Below are 15950 nucleotides of genomic sequence, written 5' to 3'. Positions count from 1 at the left end.
GAGGATGTGAGGAAGTGTGTAGACAGAGAGGGATGGGTGCACCTGCAAGGTAGGTTTGTGTGAGGAGGATGTGCTGCAGTAATTTGAGAAGGCAGAGTGAGGGAATTGGGATGATGCCCACATCTGGATGAAGGTGAATATGCCATTGTTTTCACCTTTCCTGCCCTGCTTAGGTCATTGAATAATTTCCTGCATTGGATTCAGCAACATTGCACCATGCTCCTGCTGCTGACCTCTTGTACCACCTCCAAACACACACTCTTGATGTCCCGACTGTGGGCTGGATTTTAAAGGTCCTCTGCCATCAGGAATGGTGGTGGGGAGCCAATGAGGATCGGTGCGGCGGAGGCCCGCCACCTACCCCGACGGCGGCAAGCCCCATACTGATCTCGGCGGTGAGGCCTCATCGCAGCTGCGCCGCCGCTTGGCAACGGGACCCACATTAAAATATGTAAATGCCTACTTACCATTCATCTCGCAGCGATTCTGCCATCACATTGCCATCTTCATTCTTGCAGCCAACAATGCCGCGCCTTCGAATCCCCGGTTGGGGAAACATGGCATGACACCTGTGGGGAGTGGGGAGGTGTTTTTTTTCTCTGTGCGGGAGGGGGGAGCGGGGTGACAGTGCTGCGAATTGGTCGGGGGGCAGGTGATGGGAAGGGGTAAAGGACTAAGGTGCCAAACATTGAGGGGGGGGGGAGGAAGGTCAAATTCTCAATATTGGAAATCCAGTGGGGAAAAGGGCAGGAATGTTTGGAAATGCCATTGAGGGGGTGGGAAAATGCATGGAAAGGTCATTTAATTTTGTTTTGCAAAAATTTAACTTACCTGGCCCTTTAACTTTTAAATCTCCATTGAGAGCTGTAAACCTTTTAAAAATGGTGCCGGCACATTGCCAACAGATGCCGTTGCCGGTGACAGCTCGCCCACCCCCTCCATGCCATCGCGGGGGGCGGGTGCTGCGGCCATGCAAATGAGCGGCTGTGTTTGAAATCGCAGTGGCTCCGTCACATGGTATCCATGCATACGGCCTGCATTTTTTACGTCCGCCACCTACTTCGGCGCCTGAGTCTTAATTGCAGCCACGTTTCTTCCTCTTATTGCTCTGGAACAGCATATCCCTCTGAGTCCTCATAGCCCCAACAGCACATCAAGGGGGCATTGCTGAAGCCTTTGACCTTCTACCTTCCATGGCAACATTTCTTTCTCATTTACACCTCTAATTGCTTCAACGTTAAATAGTAGAATTGAAATTGTGGCATGCGGGTCATCATCACGCCGACTAACATATATTAATGCAGTTCCTAGGCTAAGTAGATACTGACAGACTTGCTTCACATACTTCTGGGTTTCCCACACATTATCAGGCCCTTTGCAGCTGAACATTAAAATCCAGGCCTTGTTTAAACTAAAGAGCGGGGGAGGGATCAGGTGAAGGGAGATTTCGGAATCTAATAACAAAATTTGAGACAATAGAGCAGTGTAGCAATTTGGGTAAAGACAAGCAGAGTGAGACAGGAAGGGACAGAGAGTTTAACAGTAGTAGTGTATTAAAGAAAAAGGTCCATGCAAAGAATAGTGTAAAAAGAATTAAAGGCTCTTTATCTGAATGTGTGAAACATTCGCAATAAAATAGATGAACTAGTGGCACAAATAGAGATAAATGGTTTAGATCTAATCACGATTACAGAGACTTGGTTACAAGGTGACCAAGGTTTGGAAAAAACATTCCAGGATACACAACATTTCGAAAAGACAGACAAAAACAGAACAGAGGAGGAGTAGGCCTCATAGTAAAGGATGACCTAAGGACAGTAGTGAGAAAGGATCTTGGTTCAGAAGATCAGGAATCAGTATGGGTGGAGATTAGGAATAAAAAGTGTCAGAAAACACTGGTAGGAATAGTTTATAGGCCCCCTAATGGTAGTTATACAATTGGAGAGTGTATTAAGCAAGAAATAATTGGAGCTTGTAACATATGCAGTTTAATAATTATGAAGGACATTAATCTTCATATAGACTGGACAAATCAAATTGACAAAGGTAATCTGGAAGATAAATTTGTAGAATACTTTCACAACCGTTTCCTGGAACAATACATTGTGGAACCAATTAGGGATAAAGCTATTTTGGATCTAGTATTGGGCAATGAGGCAGGGTTAATTAGTAATCTCACAGTAAAAGGTCCTCTGGGAAAAAACTGATCATAATACAATTGAATTCCATATTACGTTTGAAAGCGACATACTCTACTCCCAAACAAGAATTCTGAACTTAAACAAAGCCAATTACATAGGTATGAGGTAAATAGATAAAATGTATGGCAGTAAATAAACAGTGAGAAACATTTAAAGAAATAATTCAAAATGTTCAACAAAAATACATTTGATTAAAAACAAAAAGTAAGCAAGAAAGATCCATCCATGGCTTACTAGGGAAGTTAAAGAGAGTTACAAGAAGAGGCTTATAATGTTGCAAGGAATAGTAGTAAGCCTAAGGATTGGGAGTATTTGTGAAACCAGCAAAGGGAAACGAAAAAGTTGATAAAAAGGAAAAAGAACATGAGAGTAAACTACCAGGAATATAAAAACAGATTATAAGAGCTTTTACAAGTATATTAAAAGGAAAGTAGCTAAAATAAATGTTAGTCCCTTAGAAGCAAAGATAGGAAAATTATCACGGCGGACAAGGAAATGGCAAAGATGTTGAACAAATATTTTCTGTCTGCCTTCGCAGTAGAAGACACAAATTACCTACCAGAAATAGAGGGAAACCGAGGGGCTAATAAGAGTAATACCAGCAGAGAGAAAGTATTGGAGAAACTAAAGGGACTAAAAGCTGACAAATCCCCAAGACCTTATGGCTACATCCAAGGGTTCTGAAAGAGATAGCTGCAGAGATATTGGATGCACTGGTTATGATTTTCCAAAATTCCCTAGATTCTAGAACCATCCCAGCAGATCTGATGAAAGGTCACAGACCTGAAATGTTAACTCTGTTTCTCTCTCCACAGATGCTGCCAGACCTGCTGAGTATTTCCAACACTTTCTGTTTTTATTCCAGCAGATTGGAAGTATGCAAAAGTTGGCAAGAAAGGAGAGAGAGAGAAAACAGGGAACTACAGGCCAGTTAGCCTGACATCAGTCATCAGGAAAATGCTGGAATCTATTATTAAGGTAGTCTTAACTGTAGTGTATTTTATTGAACTGGCTGAGAATGTGTAATGTGATTGCTAAGTATTTGTATACTGCTATACTGCCTCTCTACTGCTCTCTCTGTTAGGGAGGTGTAAATTATGTTTGTTGGATAATGGCTGCTTACAGTGAGACCACATGCAGATTTACTCAGTAAATACACAATAGAAAGATGGTGACAAGGATGGAATTGATTTTTTTTTACATTCATTTGAGAGATTACAGTTTGAAGAACATTGCAACACACTTTTGGAACTGCCAAAGTCGATTTTGAGGAGGTTTGGGCTATTTGAAAGATTGCTCTGGTTGTGTATGCAGCATGGTTTTATAAATTAAAATCTAATTAAATAAAATAGAGATGCAGGGCCAGGCGATGTGTTGTACCTGCATGATGTGGGAGCTGGTGGACCCCATTGTGGTTCCTAGTGACCAGATCTGTAGCAAGTGTTGGCTGCTCGTGGAACTCGGCTCAGAGTTGATGAGTTGGAGTCTGAGCTTCGGACACTGCGACACATCAGGGAAGGGGAGAGTTACCTGGACGCTGTGTTTCAGGAGACAGTCACACTCCTTAGATTAACTACCTTGAATTCAGCCAGTGGGCAGGGACAGGAGGGTGTGACTATGAGTGAGGCAGGTAGAGGGATCCAGGAGGTAGTGCTCCAGGAGCCTCAGCCCTTGTCCTTGTCCAACAGGTTCGAGATTCTTGCTCCCTGTGTGGACAAGAGCAGAGACAGTAGGGAGGATGAGTAAACTGTCCATAGCACCATGGTACAGGGAGCCATTCAAGTGGGGGGAGAAAAGAGAAATGTAGTTGTAATCGGGGATAGTATAGTTAGGGGCATAGACACTGTTCTCTGTGGCCAGGATCGAGAGTCCCAAAAGCTGTGTTGCCTACCTGATGCCAGGGTTCGGGATATCTCATCTGGGTTGCAGAGGAACTTGGAGTGGGAGGGGAAAGATCCAGTTGTCGTGGTCCACATAGGGACCATCGATATAGGTAGAATGAGGATAGAGGTTCGGCTGAGGGAATGCAGTGGCACAGTGGTTAGCACCACAGCCTCACAGCTCCAGCGACCCGCGTTCCATTCTGGGTACTGCCTGTGCAGAGTTTGCAAGTTCTCCCTGTGACCGCGTGGGTTTCCGCCGGGTGCTCCGGTTTCCTCCCACAGCCAAAGACTTGCAGGTTGCTAGTGTTGCCCCTAGTGTTGGTAGGTGGTAGGAGAATTGAGGGAAGGTGGGGATGTGGTAGGGAATATGGGGTTAATGTAGGATTAGTATAAATGGGTGGTTGTTGGTTGGCGCAGACTCGGTGGACCAAAGGGCCTGTTTCAGGGCTGTATCTCTTAAAAGAATATGAGCAGCTAGGAGCTAAATTAAAAAGCAGAACCAAAAAGGTAATAATCTCTGGATTACTACCAGAGCCATGAGCAAATTGGCACAGGGTCAATAAGATTAAAGAGGTAAATGCATGGCTCAAAGATTGGTGTGGGAGAAATGGGTTTGAATTCATGGGACATTGGCACCAGTACAAGGGAAAGAGGGACTCCACCTGAATTATGCTGCGACCAGAGTCCTGGCGAATCACATAACTAGGACTGTAGATAGGGCTTTAAACTAAATAGTTGGGGGGGGGAGGTTCAGTTGCATGGAAAATTAGGAAGTCAAAGTTAGGGAAGGTAGGAGTGCAGGTTAGTGATGAGGCTGATTGTTACCAGAAAATAAAAGGTAGGGACAGAACGTGTGAATATCATATTGCACCAAGGAATTGTACAAGTGTAGGGAAATTTTACAATAGAACAATCTTAAAGGCTTTGTATCTGAATGCACAAAGCATTCGGAATAAAATTAATGAGTTAACAGTGCAAATAGAGACGAATAGGTATAATTTAGTGGCGATTAGGTGGTTGCAGGGAAACCAGGTTTGGGAATTGAATATCCAAGGGTACTCAGTATTTCGGAAGGATAGGCAGGAAGGAAAAGGAGGTGGTGTAGCTTTGTTAATAAAGGAAGAGATCAGTGCTGTAGTGAGAAATTATATAGGCACTGGAGATCAAGTCGTAGAATCAGTCTGGGTAGAAATGTGAAATAGCAAGGGAAAGAAGTCCCTGGTGGGAGTAATCTATAGGTCCCTAAACAGTAGTTCTGCAGTGGGGCACAGTATAAACCAGGAAATACTGGGGGCTTGTAAGAAAGGTACGGTAATAATCATGAGTGATTTTAATATGTGTACAGACTGGATTAATCAAATTGGCAAGGGTAACCTCGAGCGAGAGTTCATTGAATGTATTAGAGATTGTTTTTTGGAACAATATGTTGTGGAACCAACCATGGAGCAGACTATTCTAGATTTGGTATTATGTAATGAGGTAGGATTAATTAATGATCTCATAGTTAAGGATCCTCTAGGGAAGAGTAATCATAGCATGCTAGAATTTCAAATTCAGTTTGAGGGCGAGAAACTGGAGTCCCACACCAGCGTGCTGGAGTTAAAGAAAGGTAATTACATAGGCATGAGGACAGATTTGGCCCTAGTGAACTGGGCAGGAAGACTAAAAGATAGGACTGTTGATGAGCAATGGCAGATGTTGAAGGAGATATTCAATTCCTCCCAACTAAAATATATTCCAGAGAGGAAGAAAGATTCTAAGAGGGGGGAAAAACATCCAAGGTTAAGCAAGGAAGTTAAGGATAACATAAAGACAAAAACTAAGGCATACCATATTGCAAAGGCCAGTGGCAGACTGGAAGATTGGGAAACTTTTAAAGATCAACAAAGGGTTACTAAAAATGTAATAAAAAGAGAAACGATAAATTATGAAAGAAAACTAGCGCAAAATATAAAAACAGATAGCAAAAGCTTCCATAAGTATATAAAAGGGAAGAGAGTAGCTAAAGTGAATATTGGTCCCTTGGAGGATGTGACTGTCATAGAGTCATAGAGAGATACAGCACTGTCTGTGCCGACCAACAACTACCCATTTATACTAATCCTATATTTAATCCCATATTCCCTACCACATCCCCACCTTCCCTCAATTCTCCTACCACCTACCAACACTAGGGGCAATTTAAAATGGCCAATTTACCTATCAACCTGGGGAGTTAATAGTGGGGAACACAGAAATGGCGGAGACACTAAATCAGTATTGTGCCTCAGTTTTCACGGTGGAAGACACTAGTACCATCCCAATAATAACAGGTAATGCAGAGTTTATAGAAAGGGAGGAACTTAGAACAATCATCATCACTAGGGAAAAAGTACTGAGCAAACTATTGGGATTGAAGTCAGACAAGTCCCCGGGGCCTGATGGCCTACATCCTAGGGTCTTAAAGGAAGTGGCAGCGGAGATAGTGGATCCATTGGTTATAATATTCCAAAATTCCCTGGATGCAGGAAAGTTCCAGTGGATTGGAAAAATGCTAATATAACACCCTTATTCAAAAAGGGAGGGAGGCAGAAAGTAGGAAACTATAGACCTAAACTATAGTTTAACATCTGTCGTTGGGAAATTGTTAGAATCCATTATTAAGGAAGTAATAACAGGACATTTAGAAAGTCAAAACGCAATCCATCAGAGTCAGCATGGTTTTATGAAAGGTAAATCATGTTTGACTAATTTGCTAGAGTTCTTCAAAGATGTAACAAGTAAAGTGGATAATGGGGATCCTGAAGATGTAGTATATCTGGACTTCCAGAAGGCATTTGATAAGATGTCGCACAAAAGGTTAATACACAAGGTAAGATCACATTGGGTTAGGGGCAATTTATTAGCTTGGATAGAGGATTGGCTAACCAACAGAAAATAGAGAGTCGTGATAAATGGGTCCTTTTCTGGTTGGCAAGATTTAACAAGTGGGGTGTCACAGGGTTCGGTCCTCGGACCCCAACTATTTACCATCTATATTAATGACTTGGATGCAGGGATAGAAGGTACTATAGCCAAGTTTGCAGATGACACTAGAATAGGTGGGATAGTAAGTTGCAATAAAGAAATGAGAAATTTACAAATGGATAGGGATAGGTTAGGTGACTGGGCCAAAATTTAGCAGATGGAGTTTAATGTGAATAATTGTGAAGTTATTCATTTTGGTTGGAAGAATAGAAAGGCAAATTATTATCTAAATGGAGAGAAACTGCAGAGTGCTTTGATGCAGAGGGATCTGGGTGTCCTCGTGCATGAATCGCAGAAAACTAGTACGCAGGTACAGCAGGTGATAAGGAAGGCAAATGGAATTTTGGCATTTATTGCTAAAGGAATAGAGTATAAAAGTAGGGAAGTGTTGCTGCAATTGTACAAGGCATTAGTGAGACCGCACCTGGAGTATTGCGTACAGTTTTGGTCCTCTTACTTGAGAAAGGATGTAGTTGCATTGGAAGCAGTTCAGAGGAGGTTCACTAGATTGATTCCAGAGATGGAGGGCTTGTCTTATGAAGAGAGATTGAGCAGTTTAGGCCTTTACTCTCTGGAGTTTAGAAGAATGAGAGGAGATCTAATTGAGGTATATAAGATGATTAAGGGGATTGACAAAGTAGACATAGAGAGGATGTTTCCTCTGGTGAGGCAATCTAGAAAGAGAGGTCGTAGTTTTAGGATAAAGGGTAGCAGATTTAAAACAGAGATGAGGAGAAATTAATTCTCTCTAAGGGTTGTGAGTCTGTGGAATTCACTACCCCAGAGTGCGATGGATGCCAGGACATTGAGTAAATTTAAGGAGGTGATAGACAGATTTTTAATTAGTAATGGGTTGAAGGGTTATGGAGAACGGGCAGGAAAGTGGAGTTGAGGCCAAGATGGGATCAGCCATGATCGTATTGAATGGTGGAGCAGGCTCGAGGGGTTGAATTGCCTACTCCTGCTCCTAGTTCTTATGTTCTTATGGTACGTACTGAAAAAATGGCACTGAAGACATATTTTTGGATAATATGAAAATTCAACCCTAAAAAAGAGGACCAGTGTAATTATGAACAAAGGTTATACATTTGACTACAAGCTAATAAAATTGGAAATGAGGATAAAGAGAATTTTTCCCTCACCATAATGGAGCCAGATGCTTTTGAGATGGTGTTTAACAAATGTTGTCCGGAGGACCCCAGTACTTTGGACGACTCTGAAGTTAATAAGATTCTGGACTCATATTATGGCATGACTAAGAATTGAAATTGCACTTTGAGTTGCATTTTGTGAAAGGAAGCAGTTGCCAAGTGATTATGTTGCAGATTATATTCTTGAATTAAAGAAATTCTCTCATCACTGTGATTATGTTGCAAACTTAGAAGTCAACCTTAGAGACACATTCATTGGAGGTCTAAAGGACAGCACAATCCAGGCCAAGGTTTTGGGTAAAGACAATTATCTGACATGAAAGGAGGCCTGTGATGAGGCGACAGCCATGGAAATGGCAAGAAGAGACAGCTGCAGATTGCAAGGAAGTTCTTCTCCGGAACCAGCAGGGGAGGTTCACCAGATTTCAGCGGGAACCAGGCCAGGGCAGCCAAATTCACAGACTCAGAGTCAAAAATTTAGATGCTAACATTGCCATGGTAGCCACCAACCAACTAAATGACTCATTTCCAGTCAATGTGATATGCCTGTGGGAAAGTCAGTCATATCCAGGCAGCATGCAGGTGTAGAGGAAACAGTAATGCTCCAGGTCATGGTAACGCTCCATGTCACAACAATGCACCAGGTCAAGGTTGTGGTAGACCTAAAGCTAGTTCAGGAGTCTGGTAGTCCTCAAATGCGCATATGATGGATATTGAAACAGTAGTTGATGTTATCGAGCAGGAAGATCAAGAGTTGTCCTCAGTCAGAGAGCAAGAAAAACAGCACGTGGAAACTGAGAGAGAAAGGGCTGAAGATATAATTCCAGTACCCACTGTAAAAATGAAACTCAGGGAGTCACCATTTACTTTCATTATTGATACAGCTGCAACAGTGTCTGGTATCTCAGAAGAAAAGTAAAATAAGTCCCTAATGTTACGACTGAGGTGGGAGGGGTGCGCTGTCTTCCTCTAGTTCTACTTCTCCACAGGTCACAACATATATGTAAATGTTTACCCAGTTACTGATATGGCCAATTATATACTCTAATTTTATTTCAAAATAAAATCTACCAACCAAGCTTCTTTAATAAAGAGCAAAATTATTAACTTATTATAAAACAAGACTTATACAATAAAGATGTAAAGCATTTACACACAGATTGAAATATGAAAGTTCCTTTTTAAATTAGCCCAACACATGCACACACACACACACAACGGTTAAAGAAAAATGAAGATGTTTTCTCTGCAGGGATTTCTTTACAAAAAAAGACAAAAAAATACTTTGGCCAAATACTTGTTAATTCTTGAAGGAAAAGGATAAGATATGGAATGATATCAGTTGTCCCTTTATTCTGGCATCCAAATACGCATAGATGTATGCCACTGGGATCTTTTTGGAGCAGTTCTCTTCAGGCGACTTCAAGGATTAATCTGGCAGGCTTTCCAGGTGAAATGTAGCATCAGGGGTTTCAGACATCACACACTGGAATCTCAGGGTTTCTCAGAAAGGTGGAGAAAGGATGAGCTGGTGCCTTCTCTCTTAGCAGGCTGACCCCCAACTGACTCAAAACAATCCAAAATGGAAACAACTCTTGACCACCATAAATCTTGGCATGTCACTTCTCTGTAAACAACTCCCCCTAGTCACCAAGGCTCCTGTTGATTAATTAGCTGAAGACATGTAACTTCCAGTAAGTGTGTTTCTAAACCAAGTCCCAAAGTCCTTCCAGTGACCTTTTAAACAAAAAACCAAGTACAGCATCTATGTAACCTCTTCAGTCCTCCAAAGGAATCCATTTCCACAATTTTAAAACATGAGTCCTCACAAAATACTAAAAAATGGAAGTACTTTCATAACTCTAGGTCACACTCCCTTATGAAAAACTGGTGTGAAACTGAGTAGTTATTCTAATAACAGGTTTCCAGTATTAGGTGAAGTTAGTGTTAGGGTAGAATATTTAGTTTAGTTTAGAGATACAGCACTGAAACAGGCCCTTCGGCCCACTGAGTCTGTGCCGACCATCAACGACCCATATATACTAATCCTACACTAATCCCATATTCCTACCACATCCCCACCTGTCCCTATATTTCCCTACCACCTACCTATACTAGGGGCAATTTATAATGGCCAATTTACCTACCAACCTGCAAGTCTTTTGGCTTGTGGGAGGAAACCGGAGCGCCCGGAGAAAACCCACGCAGACACAGGGAGAACTTGCAAACTCCACACAGGCAGTACCCAGAATTGAACCCGGGTCACTGGAGCTGTGAGGCTGCGGTGCTAACCACTGAGCCACTGTGCCGCCCTCAATGCATCCCATTGCTTGCCATTGGTAGTAGTAGGAGGGAACAACATCTCCCTGATGGGAAGAAATTAGCTTAAGAAAATTGTTAAACTGGGCCAAGTTTTTTATAGTAGAAATCAGTAAGAGTAAGTCTGACATTGAGGAACTGAAGTTTGATTCAATTTTAGCCAATGAGTTACCTGTGAATTACTTTACATACACAAGTGGCATGCCAGTGTCTGTCAGAGAAATTTCTGAAGAAACTCGCAGGATGTGGTGCACAGTAAAGTATTCAATTATGTTATCACAGAATTGTTACAGCACAGAAGGAGGGCATTCAACCCATCATGTCTGCACCGGCTCTCCGATTGAGCAATTCACCTAATGCCATTCTCCCACCTTCTCCCCATAACCCTGCACATTCTTTTCAGATAACAGTCCAATTCCCTTTTGAAAGGCATGATTGAATCTGCCTCCACCACACTGTCAGGTAGTGCATTTCAAATCCTAACCACTGGCTGCGTGAAACAGCTTTTCCTCATGTCACTCTTGCTTCTTTTGCCAATCACTTTAAATCTGTGCCCTCTCGTTCTCGATCCTTTCACAAGTGGAAACAGTTTTTCCCTATCCACTCTGTCCAGTCCCCTCATGATTTTGAATACCTCTATCAAATCTCCACTCAGACTTCCCTTCTCCAAGGAAAACAGTCCCAACTTCTCCAATCCATTTTCATATCAGAAGTTCCTCATTCTTAGAACCATTCTCGGGAATCTTTTCTGTCCTCTTTCCAATGCCTTCCCATCTTCCCTAAAGTGTGGCACCCAAAACTGGATGCAATACTTCAGCTGAGGCCAAACTAGTGTCTTATACAAGTTCGACATAACCTCCTTGTTCTTGTACTCTATGCTCTTATTAATAAAGCCCAGGATACTGTATGCTTTATTAACCACTCTTTCAACCTGTCCTGCCACCTTCAATGACTTATGCATATATACCCCCAGATCCCTCTGCTCCTGCACCCCCTTTAGAGTTGTACCCTTTATGTTATATTGTCTCTCTGTGTTCTTCCCACCAAAATGAATCACTTCACATTTCTCCACATTGAACTTCACCTGCCATTTGCCTGCACATTCCACCAACTTGTCTACGTCCTTTTGAAGCTCTGCACTATCCTCCTCACAGTTTACAATTATTCCAAGTTCTGTATCATTTGCAAATTTTGAAATTGTGCCCTGTACACCAAGGTCTAGGTCATTGATATATATCAGGAAAAGCAAGGGTCCCAACACTGATCCCTGGGGAACTCCACTACAAACCTTCCTCCAGCCTTAAAAATATCCATTAACCACTACTTTTTGTTTCCTGTCACTCAGTCAATTTCGTATCCATGTCCCTTTTACTTCATGAGCTTTAACTTTGCTCACAAATCTGTTGTGCAGCATTGTATCAAATGCCTTTTGTAAGTGTTACGGTCAAGTGAGGAGGGGTCGAAGGGCTTCCCTTTCTTCCCTCTCCCTGTTTGACCACAACAGGTTTAATTTTTTTTTCTTAAAGTGGATGCACTGGCCAATTCAGTAGGTGTTTGATTACTTACTTGCTATGATCATAACAAGAACCAATCGGACAGGTCTTTTTGAGTTTAACAAAGAAAGAGATTAACTTTATTGTACCTAAACCGAACGAATGGAAATAATGGCATTTAAGTGGTCATTGGATAGACATATGGATGAAAATGGAATAGTGTAGGTCAGATGGTTTCACAGGTCGGCGCAACATCGAGGGCTGAAGGGCCTGTACTGCACTGTAATGTTCTAATTCTAATTCTAATAAACTATGTGCCAACTTCCACTCACACACACACACTAGAGGTTTACACACACACACAAATAGGTTACAGAGTGGGGAAAGGTTGATTGGTTGAGTTATAGTCCATAGAAAAAAGGGTATATAATCTCTGACGTTTGGTGATTCAGCTGGTTGCAATCTGAATTCAGTGGTTCTGAGGCTTTTAGTTTGAAGAGGGAGATGACTGCTTTAGTGAATCTCTTGGAGGCAGCGATGCGGATGATTTCCTCCAACGGGGTTTCTGATGTTAACGGAGATACAAAGGTGGTCAGTCAACAAGCAGGATTTGAAAGGTTTCAAGCTGGAATGGAGAGAGGGAGAGAGAGAGAGGGACTCCCCTGCCCCTGCCCCCTCCCATCTTGTGGGTCTGCACATGTCAGAGTCCAGATGCTTCTCCTCCACTACAGAGAAAACACCAGCTTAAAACTACAGATGGGGAGGGTCTTGTCACATGATAGTTACTCAATGATTCAAACATAGCAGTTAGCAGTATTTCTTCTTGCTAAAAGAACAGGTAGTTCTCTTAAACTTCCTGGGGCTTGGTTCTTGCTGGAATATGAGCAGACATTTGTCTCCCTCCTCACTAGCCTTGCAATGTAGGATATAGTGTTGCAAATTAGGTGGCCATCCTAAGCTGCCAGCAAAGTCATTTTTTTATCTGTTCTTTTTAAATTTCTTCAAAAAAATATAAATTCAGATCTCCAGTCAGTGGATTAAAGGAAATTATCATTCAACAAAGCAAGTTGGTGTGACAGAAGTCCATGTGCACTACATCAACGGCATTGCCCTCATCAACCACTTCAAAAACTCCAACAAGTTAGTTAAACATGATTTTCCCTTAATAAATCCATGCTGGCTTTCCTTAATTAACCCACATTTATCCATGTGACTATTAATTTAGTCCCAAATTATTATTTCTAGAAGTTTCCCCACCACCAAAGTTAAACTGCCTGACCTGTAGTTGCTGGGCTTATCTTTACAGCCTTTTTTGAACAAGAGTGTTACATTTGCAATTTTCCAGTCCTCCGGCACCACTCCTGAATCTAAGGAGGACTGAAAAATTATGGCCAGTTCCTCCACAATTTCTACTCTCACTTCCCTCAGTATCCTTCAATGCATCTCATCCGGCCCTGGTGCTTTATCAACAAGTATAGACAACCTATTTAATAGCTCCTCCTCATCAATTGTAATGCCTTCTAGTGTATTAATTACCTCATCTTTCACCTTCTTCCTTTGTAAAGATAGATGCAAAGTATTCATTTAATAACTCGGCTATTGCCTCTGCCTCTATGCGTAAATCCCCCTTTGGTTCCTAATTGGCCCTACTCACCTTTTACCACCCTTTTACAATTAATATGCCTATAGAAGACTTTGGGATTCCCTTGTAAGTTAGTTTCCACTCTCTTTTCATACTCTCTCCTTGCTTCTCTTATTTGTTTTTGAATGGCTGTTCTAAAGAGTGTGAAGATGAGAATTTGCAGGAGTGTTTAATACAAAGAAATGAACTGAGTGTAGATCAAAGCTACCGCCTACGGGGTTTAAGAGTTATTATTCCGCTACGGTTTAGGGAGAGATTGTCAGAGGAACTTCATCAAGAGCACACATGGATAGTTTGTATGAAAACAGTGGCAAGAAGCTATTTTTGGCATCCAAAGGTAGATAGAGATATTGAAGAGTTGGGTGAAAAGTTGTGAAGTGTGTTTCAGAATGAGAAATGATCCTACCAAGGTTCCTTTCATTCCATGATCAAACACAAGTAAATTGTGGGACTGAGTACATTCAATTTCTTTGAAGTGGAAGGTAAAGAGTATTTTGTTTTGCTCGATAGCTGTAACAAGTGGATAAATGTTGAGTTTACACCCAACACCACAAGTGAGAAAACTACTGAGGTTTTGAAAAGTTGGTTTGTAATTTATAGGTTGCCAGAACTGCTCCACAGTTTACATCAGAAGAGTTTGAAATATTTCTGAGTAAGAATGGAGTCAAACACACTTTAATAACCATCATATCATCCAGCATCGAATGGTGCTGTAGAAAGAAGTGTACAAATTATGAAGAGGTCTTTGCAGAAGCATTGGCTAGGTGACAAGCTAGGCAGTAATTTCCATGTTTCTCTTTGACACAGGCCAGACATTTTTCTGTTTTCTTTCAGAATAACCACACAATCTACAAAAGGTTGCTCACATTACAATTTAGTGTTCAAACATGCTCCTAGTTTAGTTTGCTTAAGCCTGACGTCAATAGAAAATTAAGAGAAAAGCAAGATAGAGTGAAGATGAATCATGATACTCGAGGCATGAAACTTAGAGAGTTCAGTGCAGGTGAGAAGGTAATGGTGAAAAACCACTGAGGTGAGAAGGAGAAGTACGTGTTTGGAGTTGTTGTAAAAAGACTAGATGCATTTACAAGCATTAACAGGTGCATTTACATATAGACTCAGTCAGTGTCCTGTAGATCATTTGCTTGAAAGAGGAAATCTGACAATGGGAGAGCAGGAGAAACCTCCTAGAGTCCAAATTCCTACAATCCCGAGTGAAAGTCAGAAAGAAAGTGCGAACCACAAAGAAACTGAAAGTTTGCTGGTATCACAGAATCCACCGGGAGAGCAAAGTGATTCAGGGTCTTTGATTAAGACTAATCAATCAATTTCACAGTCGCAACCATTAAGTGGAGTTGGCAGTCAAAGTCAAAGTTTAGGGTTGACACAGTCTGAGATGTTGAGAGAGCAGAGTTAAGCAATGGAAATGGAAGAAGATATTCAGACAGAAAGAGAAAGAAGACAGATAGCTTAATTGAAAGCATGTAGAATGGAAAAAGAAAAAAGCAGTTCTTTTCATTACTTCTTGTCAAATGGTCATATTTTTGTTAAAGACATACTGGTGTTAAGGGAAAACAATGGTTGTAACATATAAATTACTCTGGAAATATTGGTCATATATGTTTAGTTGTGATTACAGTAACAAGAAGCATGCAATCCAACCTGTTAAATTTCAAGGTATTGTTATTGTATTTGGGAAATTATGTGCATTTATCATTTTACAATTTACTGTATAGTTTTTTTTAAAGTGGGGAGGGAATGTAGTGTGGCTGGGTTAGTGTATTGTGATGGCTAAGCATTTGTATATGGCTATACTACCTCTCTGCTTCCCTCTCTGCTAGGGTGGTGCAAATAAAGTTTGTTGGACAATGGCTGCTTACAGTAAGACCTCACGTAGATTTACTCAGCGAACACACATTAACAATGCACTTAGAAAATCATAGTATGATCAGACAAAGTCAACATGGTTTTACAAAAGGGCAATGGTGTTTGACAAATTTATTAGAGTTTTTGAGGATGTAACTAGTAGGGGAGATAATGGGAAACAGTGGATGTGGTATACTTGGATTTTCAAAAGGCAATTGATAAGGTGCCACACAACGGCTAATATGCAAAATAAGGGTGCATGGATTTGGGGGTAACATATTAGCATGGATAGGGGATTGGTTAATGGACAGGAAGCAGAAAGTAGGGATAAACTGGGCATTATATATATATATATATATATAAATATATATATAGACCTACATTCACTT

The sequence above is a fragment of the Heterodontus francisci genome, chromosome 3, assembly GCF_036365525.1.
Source record: "Heterodontus francisci isolate sHetFra1 chromosome 3, sHetFra1.hap1, whole genome shotgun sequence".
Lineage (NCBI taxonomy): Eukaryota > Metazoa > Chordata > Chondrichthyes > Heterodontiformes > Heterodontidae > Heterodontus > Heterodontus francisci.
Note: the sequence above shows the minus strand (reverse complement) of the source record.